The sequence below is a fragment of the Symphalangus syndactylus genome, chromosome 21 (assembly GCF_028878055.3).
Source record: "Symphalangus syndactylus isolate Jambi chromosome 21, NHGRI_mSymSyn1-v2.1_pri, whole genome shotgun sequence".
Taxonomy (NCBI): Eukaryota; Metazoa; Chordata; class Mammalia; order Primates; family Hylobatidae; genus Symphalangus; species Symphalangus syndactylus.
The window spans coordinates 40,897,687-40,908,034 of NC_072443.2; the positions used below are offsets into that span (position 1 = coordinate 40,897,687).

General features: G+C 39.3%; 1 pseudogene; it reads left to right on the forward strand.

Moving 5' to 3' along the window:
• The first annotated feature begins 3,469 nt into the window (after positions 1-3,469).
• Positions 3,470-4,506, forward strand: LOC129471337 (prothymosin alpha-like; annotated as a pseudogene).
• Positions 4,507-10,348: the final 5,842 nt, after the last annotated feature.

Below are 10,348 nucleotides of genomic sequence, written 5' to 3' on the forward strand. Positions count from 1 at the left end.
TTTCCAAAAACTGAAAGAAAGCATTTCGGGTGCATGAGGTTTGAAGTTTGGCAGGAAGCTGTGAAGAAGACAACCAAGGAAATGTTACTTGGCAGCAACTCCTTTCTTCACCTTAATTGTTTTTCTGGGATGCAAGCTCAGACAAGTACAAGGATAATGGCAGCCTAACAAAAGACCTCATTAGGCTGAGGAACACGACTATTGAGAAAAGGATGAAAGCTACTCTATGGAAGGAGACGTCTTTATCAAAAGTTTGCTTTGGAGTAGACCAAATCTGATCTGCAACTGGAATCATGGTGGACGGAATGAGTTCCATCCCTCATCCTCTAAAGCTGCAGCAGGCATACGACTTGTCAATCTAGTGACACTGAGCTCAGGGCTAGATTTGTATCACTGGCTTGCTGTGTTCAGGAAAACTTTTTTTCTATTCTTCAGTGTGTTCTTCCAACATATTCATAAGGAAATACAATCCATGCCTGGGTCACTTATAGAGGATGCTATTGTAGTCGCCTCCTGCCTTTTTATTACACATATCCTACCTGCAAGACATCACCTGCCCTTCCTTCCTTCCTTCTTTCCTTCCTGCCTGCCTGCCTTCCCTGCTTCTCTCCCTTCTCTCCCTTCCTTCCCCCTTCCCTCTTTCCTTGCTTCCTTCCTTTCCTGCTTCCTCCCTTCCTTCTTTGCTTCATTTCTTTCTTCTCTCCGTATTTCTTCCTTTACTTCCTTTCTTCCCTTCTCAAATATATACTGAGCCTCTTCTATATGCACTGTGGTAGGCACTGGTGAAGAGGTTCTGCTTAACTGTGGTTCCCATGGGCCTTTTTTCTCCAATGTTCTTCTTTATTATTCTTTTACACGTGATTTTAAAATGAATCCTTTCAGTCAAATGCTAGATTCGGTTTCTCTCTCCTCATTGTCTTTGAAAAGGATCATCCATCTACTCTTTTAAATAATAGTTTTTCCTACATGTCAAACAAGAATGTGTATGCAATAAAAGTTTTGTCCTTAACTTGGACATGGATCATTAAGGAATTTAAAGATGTACTTCATCTATTTTATCATCTCCCTAAAACTGTAAGTAAAGTTTTGTTCCTGGGTGTGTAGCTACTTTTTTTTTTTTCTGGAAATAGATCCATAGTTTACATCAGATTTGCAAAGGGGTCTATAACCTAAAAATAGTTAAGAGCCTCTGAGCTGTTTGAATGTAACGGTGATAAAATTTATAAAGTTTGTTCTTTGTATAGGCTTAACATTAGGGCTCTTTCTCATATATTATCTGATTTCCTGATTATCACAATTGTGATGAACACAAATGAAGACTATTATCACTGAGTATATCTTGATGGTACATTTTTAAAGTTTGGCCTGTCTCAACATGATATAAAAAGAATTTGGATTACTCAGAAAAAGGGACTGGTGTAAGATTTAATTTACAATGTATATCTTACTTCAAATTAACATGGTGTAAATCCTATTCAATGAAAGTCTTTTGATGCACTCACAAAGCATTAAAGCACATCTTTATGGGACTGCTTGGTGAAAAAAAAAATGCTTCAAAGGAATAAAAATTAGCAATTATTTTAGCCAGCTTTGCTTGCTACAGCCCCATATACGTGATTAATAAGGGAATGGATTTGTGGATATTGGTTTCTTATTTAGAGCTGATGAGACTTTACAGAGTAACAGTGATACCCTTGGGGGTAATCTACCCAAATTGTCCCTCTTTCTACATTTACAAAAGAGGCAGAACATTCATCATCTATTCTTGCCTTGTCGATTTAGTGGGGGGCATAAGAAGCAACCAGTGCTTACAATCTGAGAGAATTAGCCAGCCTCAACCTAGGAAGAAACTCAGGAGTCAAATTGCCTCCTGGAGGCTGAGATGCACTGGAGCCAAGCTCCTTGTCCTTTTATCATAGGGAGATCAGACCCACTCAGCCCAAAAAAAGCAGAACTGGGAATTAAGAGCTCTATGCCCTTGAATTTTGTAAATAAAAATTGAACCCCTCTGTCACATCATTTTTACATCTGAAATGAAGTTTTCCTGGAAATACAAGGTTAATGATCCCAGAAACTAGATTTCAGTGTGAAATAGGCATTGGCACAGCCTTGTTACATTAGTGGCATATTGAGAAAAGAAACAGAACAGCTTATAGAGGAAAATAAAAAACACTGCATACTAGTCAATTCATTAATTCACTAAACAAAAATTTATGTGGCCTACTCCAAGATATGTATCCAAATGAAATGAAAACCTGTGTTCACACCAAAAGCTTTACTCTGATGTGTAGAGCAGCTTTATTTATAACTGCCCCAAACTGAATATATCCAAGGCATGTGAGCCAGAGCAACTCCATCTTAAATAGAAGCTGGGTAAAATGAGGCTGAAACCTACTGGGTTGCATTCGCAGACGGTTAAGGTATTCTAAGTCACAAGATGAGACAGGAGGTCAGCACAACGTGCAGGTCATAAAGACCTTGCTGATAAAACAGGTTGCAGTGAAGGAGACAGCCAAAACCAAATGGCCATGAGAGTGACCTCTGGTCATCCTTACTGCTACACTCCCACCAGCACCACGACAGTTTACAAATGCCATGGCAACATCAGGAAGTTACCTTATATGGTCTAAAAAGGAGAGGCATGAATAATCTACCCCTTGTTTAGCACATCATCGAGAAATAACCATAAAAATGGACAACCAGGCCAGGTGCAGTGGCTCAATGCCTGTAATCCCAGCACTTTGGGAGGCTGAGGCAAGTGGATCACCTGAGACCAGGAGTTTGAGACCAGTCTGGCCAACATGATGAAACCCCATCTCTACTAAAAATACAAAAATTTAGCCAGGTGTGGTGGCGTGTGCCTGTAATCTCAGCTGCTCGGGAGGCTGAGACAGGAGAATCGCCTGAACCCAGAGGCAGAGATTGCAGTGAACCAAGATTGTGCCATCACCCTCCAGCCTGGGCAACAAGAGCAAAACTCAGTCTCAAAACAAAAACAGAAACAAAAACAAAAAGACAACCAGCAGCCCTCTGGGCTGCCCTGTCTATGGAGTGGCCATTCTTTTATTCCTTTACTTCCTTGATAAACTTGCATTCACTTTGCACTGCGGACTTGCCCTGAATTCTTTCTTGCACGAGATCCAAAAACCCTCTCTTAGGGTCTGGATCAGGATCCCTTTCCTGTAACATATTTCTGGCAACCATGAAGGGACTCTAGTCCAGAAACCCTGACCCAACGGCTACCTTTGGGTGAGTGTTGGGGTCCCGTAACATCTTTCTGGTGACCCCAGAAGTAATTATACTGCAGAAACCCCCAAACCAAAGGCTAACTTTGGGTAAGTGGTGGGGTCCAGTAACATCTTTCTCGCCCCACTGGCTGCTCTGAAAAGCCATCTTTGCATTCTGCCTCGTCCGCCTCCTTGCTCGCCTCAGCCGCCGTGGGCTCTGGCAGCTTTATCGCCAGAGTCCCTGAACTCTCGCTTTCTTTTTAATCCCCTGCATCGGATAACCAGCCTGCACCACCATGTCAGACGCAGCCGTAGACACCAGCTCAGAAATCGCCACCAAGGACTTAAAGGAGAAGAAGGAAGTTGTGGAAGAGGTGGAAAAATGGAAGAAACGCCCCTGCTAACGGGAATGCTAATGAGGAAAATGCGGAGCAGGAGGCTGACAATGAGGGAGACGAAGAAGAGGAAGAAGGTGGGGAGGAAGAGGAGGAGGAAGAAGAAGGTGATGGTGAGGAAGAGGATGAAGATAAAGATGAGGAAGCTGAGTCAGCTTATGGGCAAGCGGGCAGCTGAAGATGATGAGGATGACAATGTCAATACCAAGAAGCAGAAGACCGACGAGGATGACTAGACAGCATAAAAGGAAAAGTTAAATTTTAAAAAAAGGCCACCGTGACCTATTCACCCTCCACTTCCCGTCTCAGAATCTGAACGTGGTCACCTTCAGGTAGAGAGGCCCGCCTGCCCACCGTGGGCAGTGCCACCCGCAGATGACACGCGCTCTCCACCACCCAACCCAAACCATGAGAATTTGCAACGGGGAGGAAAAAAGAACCAAAACTTCCAAGGCCCTGCTTTTTTTCTTAAAAGTACTTTAAAAAGGAAATTTGTTTGTATTTTTTATTTACATTTTATATTTTTGTACATATTGTTAGGGTCAGCCATTTTTAATGATCTCGGATGACCAAACCATCCTTCGGAGTGTTCTCTGTCCTACTTCTGACTTTACTTGTGGTGTGACCATGTTCATTATAATCTCAAAGGAGAAAAAAAAAAACCTTGTAAAGAAGGCAAAAACGACAACAGAAAAGCAATCTTATTCCGAGCATTCCAGTAACTTTTTTGTGTATGTACTTAGCTATACTATAAGTAGCTGGTTTGTATGAGATGATTAAAAAGGCCAAAGATAAAAGGTTTCTTTTTTTTCCTTTTTTGTCTATGAATTTGCTGTTTATTTTTTTTGGCCTGTTTGATGTATGTGTGAAACAATGTTTTCCAACAATCAACAGGAATTTTGTTTTGCTGAATTGTTCTAAAAAAACAACAAACAAAAAAGCAAAACATCTTTCTCATGAAGCATAAAAGGGACAATACTGAGGAGACCCACCCCTCAACCCAAAAGAAATAGACTGCAGCACTGATTGAACAGCTTTGGGTAAGTGGTGGGATACCGGGGTAAAGAAGGAGATTAGGTTAAAGGCCTAACTTCGGGGAGTTAGAGTCTCTTCTAAGATAAAGTGGGTTAGAGGCCCCTCTTAATAAAGGCAATAACACATGACCCACCTCGGGTTAGAGGCCCGACTTAGGAAGGTTAGAGTCCCTTGTAAGATTTAGGGGGTCAGAGGCCCCTCTTGGTAAAGTCTCTCTTGACTAAGAACAGGTTACTGCTAATTAATCTGCGTTGCACTCTTTGCTGATGGCTGCGGGTGACAGGGTTAGGCATGTACAGGATTGTGGGACGTGGGGAACTTTTTCCTTCATAAAACAGAAAATGAGAGCTAACGAGACTGCTGAAAAAGATCCCTTTGCTACCAAGAAGCAGCCACCTGAACTCTTCAGTGTTGCTGCAATGAGTGGGTCTTTTTTCTGGCCTCCCTATACCCTTCACCTTCCCCACCCTGCCACAGGGCAATACTTTCCTTCTCTCCTTTCCCTTTTCTTATCTTCACTGTTACTCAGGGTGACCATCTTGCCTAGAGACCACATGTTGAAACTCGTAGTCGGAGGTTAAAGATGACAGGGCCCATCTGAGGGCAAATTTAAGCCTTGCCAGTTTGATATTGGGTGCTAAGCAGAGTGACTAATGTGTATGTTTTATCACATGTATTTTGCTCTAGCCAGAACAAAAAAATAATTTTCCTTTACGATACGGCTTGACCCCCAGGGTGATGGTGCTGCAAGCTGGATCACGGTGCCGCAAGCTGGATCACTAGGGCCGGTCAGGGAAAGGGAACCCAGAATCCTGGCATGCAGGCAAAAGGGTAAGAATTTCTTACCAGATAGATTTCTATCTTCTCTCTCTGTGCGAATGGTTGAATGAATGGAAAAAACAAATATATATATATATATATGTTTATCTCCTCTGTAAAGTTTTGTTTAATGGGAAAAAGAATTCTAGGGCTAGCTTTAAGCTGCTGTATTTTGTGCTATGAATTTGTTTTTCTGTAGAATAAAACATAGGCTTAGAACACTTGTAAGCCCACTTTTCAAGATGACCCAGCAAGCTGATTAGTAACAAACTTGGCTGCAGGTCCCTGAAACAAACAAAAAACTAGATAAAGTCTCCACATTGTTTTATGTCCTTGGGAGCTTCACCTTTTAACCACGTGGCAGTACTTTCTCCTAGTCTCCACCATCCAGGGAACAGGAATTTTAGGCTTCATGTCATAGTTAGCTCTAAAAATCATATTAAATAGTTGAAAGGCTTTGCGAGCTCAAAATTAACTACTCTAGACTTCTTCTGGGAAAGAAAATGGGGACTGCCCCATCCTGTAGCTCAGTAGCTAAGATTTTTGCACTTTCACAGTGGCTGTCTGGGTTCAATTCCCCACCTAGGAAGTAAGTCGTTTCTGGTTTAATATCTGCATGACCTTGTCTATTCTCTTCTCCATGGACTGCCTTAAATTTTCCTTTCTCTAAGCACCTAGGAGGTTACCTTTGGTAATGTTCAGAAGCTAGAAATATTGGCCACTTGGCATGGCTAAAGTTGGATAATAAGAGATCTAAAAGGATTTCTTTTTTAAAGAGCACTATGGTTAAAAGTCAGCTTAATTAAATTGGATAAACAAGCTATAGATATATTTAAAAGGCCTTTATGCTTTTCTCTTCTTGGAACTTGTTTTTCTGGAAAAAAGGTTTTTTCTTCTCAGTTGACTGAATGATTTTTCTCCATTTTTTTTGTCTTGCCACTCTTAATGCACACATGACAGTCCCTAAGATAACTTCTGATAGCCTGGGACTCCTTGGGAAAAACAGGAGGCACCACAGACCCAGTTTTAGGGAAAAAACAAAACAACAACAAAACCCCCCCTTTTTTTTCCTCATGAAATCCCAGGAATTAAAAGCAAGTAGATCCCTCTCAAAATTAAAGGCTCTGTTCTGCATCGTGTTCTCTGATGGCTTTGAGTTTTGGGGGTATCAGAAATTACTTCACATTATGAGAGTGCTTTGGTTTGTAATACTTAGGTAGGAAATATACTTTAAGTGATAGCTAATAGTAGTTATGGAGGGATACCTGACTCTTTGCACCCTTGGATCAGAGAAGCATGTTCTTGGCCACCTGGAAGATAAGGAACCATCCCCAACCCCCGACTGAGAGATAAGACTCCCATGAGGGATGGGCTGACTACTAAATGGGCTGATTGGCTTTGGCTTGCCTTGCAATGAAGTGCAAAGTAAAAGCAGTGCACTGTCTTCTCCCGTAGTGTTTCCCTCCTCTTGGGGATCCAGTATCCAGTATAAAATGGCGCTCTTAATATTGGGGATCTTTGCCTTCAGCTGCTTATTTGCTGCCTATTTTGCCCTAGAAACACAGGCTTTTCTGGCCCTGTTCTTACAAGGGCTCCACCCTGAAGCCAGTCATGCAATTAAGAAACTGGCAAGTAAAAAATCGTACAAGTGCTGAATCTTCTGTCTGTCTGTGTATTTATATGTTGTTGTGTGTTTATATATAAAAGAACTCTAATTGACTTAGAAAAAATAAGTGCTTAAGTCAAATATTTTGCCAGAAAAATAGAAAATTTAATGCCTTTTTGTTCACATGACTTTAGTAATCTTTTGGAAATAAAGACAGTTTTAAAGATTGCTGGTAAAATAAAACGTCCTGAAAATGTAGACATTAAGTCTAAATTAAGGTCAGATACCAAATTTGCAGAATGCTTTAAGGTCAAACTGTTTCTCTGACTTTAAAAAATTGTTCAGTTTACCTACCTTTAAGCCATTAGATTCTAGATAAGGCCTGGGGACATGTGAAATTAGCCATGTCCCCTGCCTATACAAAGAAAAATATAAAGAAAGATATTTTATGTAAGAAAGGATCTTGCATGGTAAATTCTTGTCCTAAAGTAAAATGACTGGTTGTTTAAAAGGAGGGATGTTTAAGGCAAGTCAGGAAGTCCAAGAATGTCTCAGACGGTCTGTGTAAGTCATAAAAGGATTTGTGAAAGGGAATTTATGCAAGAAATGTTGTACAATTCAAAAGTTGTTAGGCCTTCTAAATGCTTTATAAAATGCCACTATAACTCTTACTGTACAACTTGCCTGCTTAAGTAAGGTAAGGCCAGGGAACATCTGGAGTTAGCCACGCCCCTTAGTTATGCTGTAGAGTCAGCTCTAATCTGCACTTCTGCCTGGTGTGTCCTAGGCTAGGCTCTGCAACTAGTACACAATTAAAACTACTTACTAACCAGGGTTTTCACCATAAGTAAAAGTCACTAAAAGTAAACATGTAATATGTAACTGAGACTACTGAAGAAACAATTTTACATGTAAGGTATGTAAGAAAACTAAAATGTACTTTTGGTAAAAGATTATAAGAAGACATAGGAATGTGGATTTTTTTGCCTAAAAGGTTAAAGAATTGTTTTAAATTAGATGGAATAAAGTTGAAGGTTTGAACTGTTGTGGAAGGTTTATAAAAATTAATTGTAAGAGATTCTGTGTGTGAACATATTGGCTAAAGTTAGAGGGGTATTATTCAGTTTTTCCATAAATTAAACATCGGAATAATAGCACATCAGGTTTTTCTTCAAGCACTGATCTGCTCTTTCACACACACAAAAAAAAATGTAAAGGGTTATCAAAGGTTTATAAGAATCTTACCTTATGGTTAAACATTGAAATGGATAAATATGTCTATAATGTTTTATTAAAAATTGGGTTTGACATCAATAATGCACTAATGCAACAGTGACATTTGGCTTATTTGGTATGAAAATAATACAGGAAGCATTATCAAATATGAAATGTTGTTTGGTTTTCTTTAGGCTATATTTGCATAAATACATTATTAGTATGTGTTCTAAAATAATGAGAAACTCCTATAATTCTAATGACTTAGTGTAGGTTTTTAATAATTATAATTGTTTCATAAAATCATTCTATGCCACAAAATTAACCACATTTCTTTGTCAATCGTGTTTTTGACTGTGGCTGTCCTAAGATGTTTTGCCATCCACAGATAATTGTTGTCTTGTTTTAATCCTCTTCAAAAGGTGGATCATAATCAACTATAGAACTCTAACAGGTGTTCTTAAATGAAGGTTTCTAATAACTTTGGAAATTGTAACATTAGAACAGAAGAAACAACTTTCAGAACTCTCATGAAGAGCTGGAATGTTCATGAACATCAAATAGATAGGAATTAATTGAATTAATTGAACCAATAGAAAACGGAAGTAATCTTTTTAGCTTTGCTTAAAATGATGCTGATCCTTTGTTTTGTTTTTCAGAGGCAAGGAAACTTTTCTTTTGAGCTATTTACAGCTTGTAGCAATTAAGTATACTCTTGTGAACAAAATCTGGAGCATATTTGTTTCTCTCTACCTGATTTCTCCAGAATTTGGAAACTAGTTGTGAGTTTTCTTAACTTATGGCAATATAGTTATTTGCATAAGTTCAGTAAGATTCTGTTTTATTTTGTAAGGGACACAATTAGAGAAATTGGTTATTTTGACAAGGCTTTGACTGGAATGGTGTGTTTTCCTTTAAGGAATTAAACTTGACTTATAAAGCCAATAAAAGCCCCTCGAGGAACTGGCCTCATACCTTGCCTACACAGTCCCTGTAAAGGGTTTCTGATCTGTAGTGAGTAATGAATGTCACTTTCTGACAGGTCCAGAATCCCCAAGTTATCTTGGGACCTCAAGAGGAAAAAATTTACCCAACTTATAGATATTTGAGGGTTAAACCCCCATGGCTGGGCTCGGCTTTAAAAAAGTCTTATCTGAAATTCCTTCTATGGAACAGAGTTCCATCAAAGCCAATTTAAAAAGAGCTTATGTGGAAAATAATTATTCTTGCTGCACTTTATACAAATTATCAGGCCAAGTATAATAAAGCAAATTGGTCTTACTATGTTTGTCTTTAGTAAAAATGGGAAAGTGGAGAGAGAAATATTATATTTCAAGAACGATAGTACACTTATTAAATTCTAGTCTCATTAGTTGTTTTTACATTTGTTTCTGCAATTTAGGCTAACCCTGCTTATTCCTGTAAACCAAATAATGATCTCTGACTATTGCTCAGAAGAAACAAAAGGGATGGGTAATGTAAAAATCTGGATCAGTATTCTAATTCTGGGCACATTACAATAGCTAATAGCCCCATATCAGCTTAGTTCCAACAGTTGCCCAGTTCATGAAAAGCCTTCTAACTCAGTTTACTTGGAATAACTTTACTTATTTTGCTTTACTCTTGTGAATATATTGCTGTTATAGTCTTTGTGTAGGAATATAGAACAAGCTTACTGAATGTTTCCTTAAACTAAACACTTACTAATCTTCCAGATATCACCTCTTGTCGAAACTTGAGAGTCATGAACGGCCCTCTCCACACTGATATTTTCTGACTGAGCTCCTCTCTACCCTGAACACAAGAGACCCTGATAGTTAGGCTGAAATATCATCACCCCATTCAGCCTGAAGAAGTTACAGAAGATGGATTTCCATCCCTCTGCAACCCTTAGAATTAAGGGTTCCCTTATAAAAGGGAGGGGGTAAATGTCAGAGACATGTGAACCAGAGCAACTCCATCTTGTTTTTTGTTTTTGTTTGTTTTTTGAGATGGAGTCTTGCTCTGTCACCCAGACTACAGTGCAGTGGCACAACCTTAGCTCACTGCAA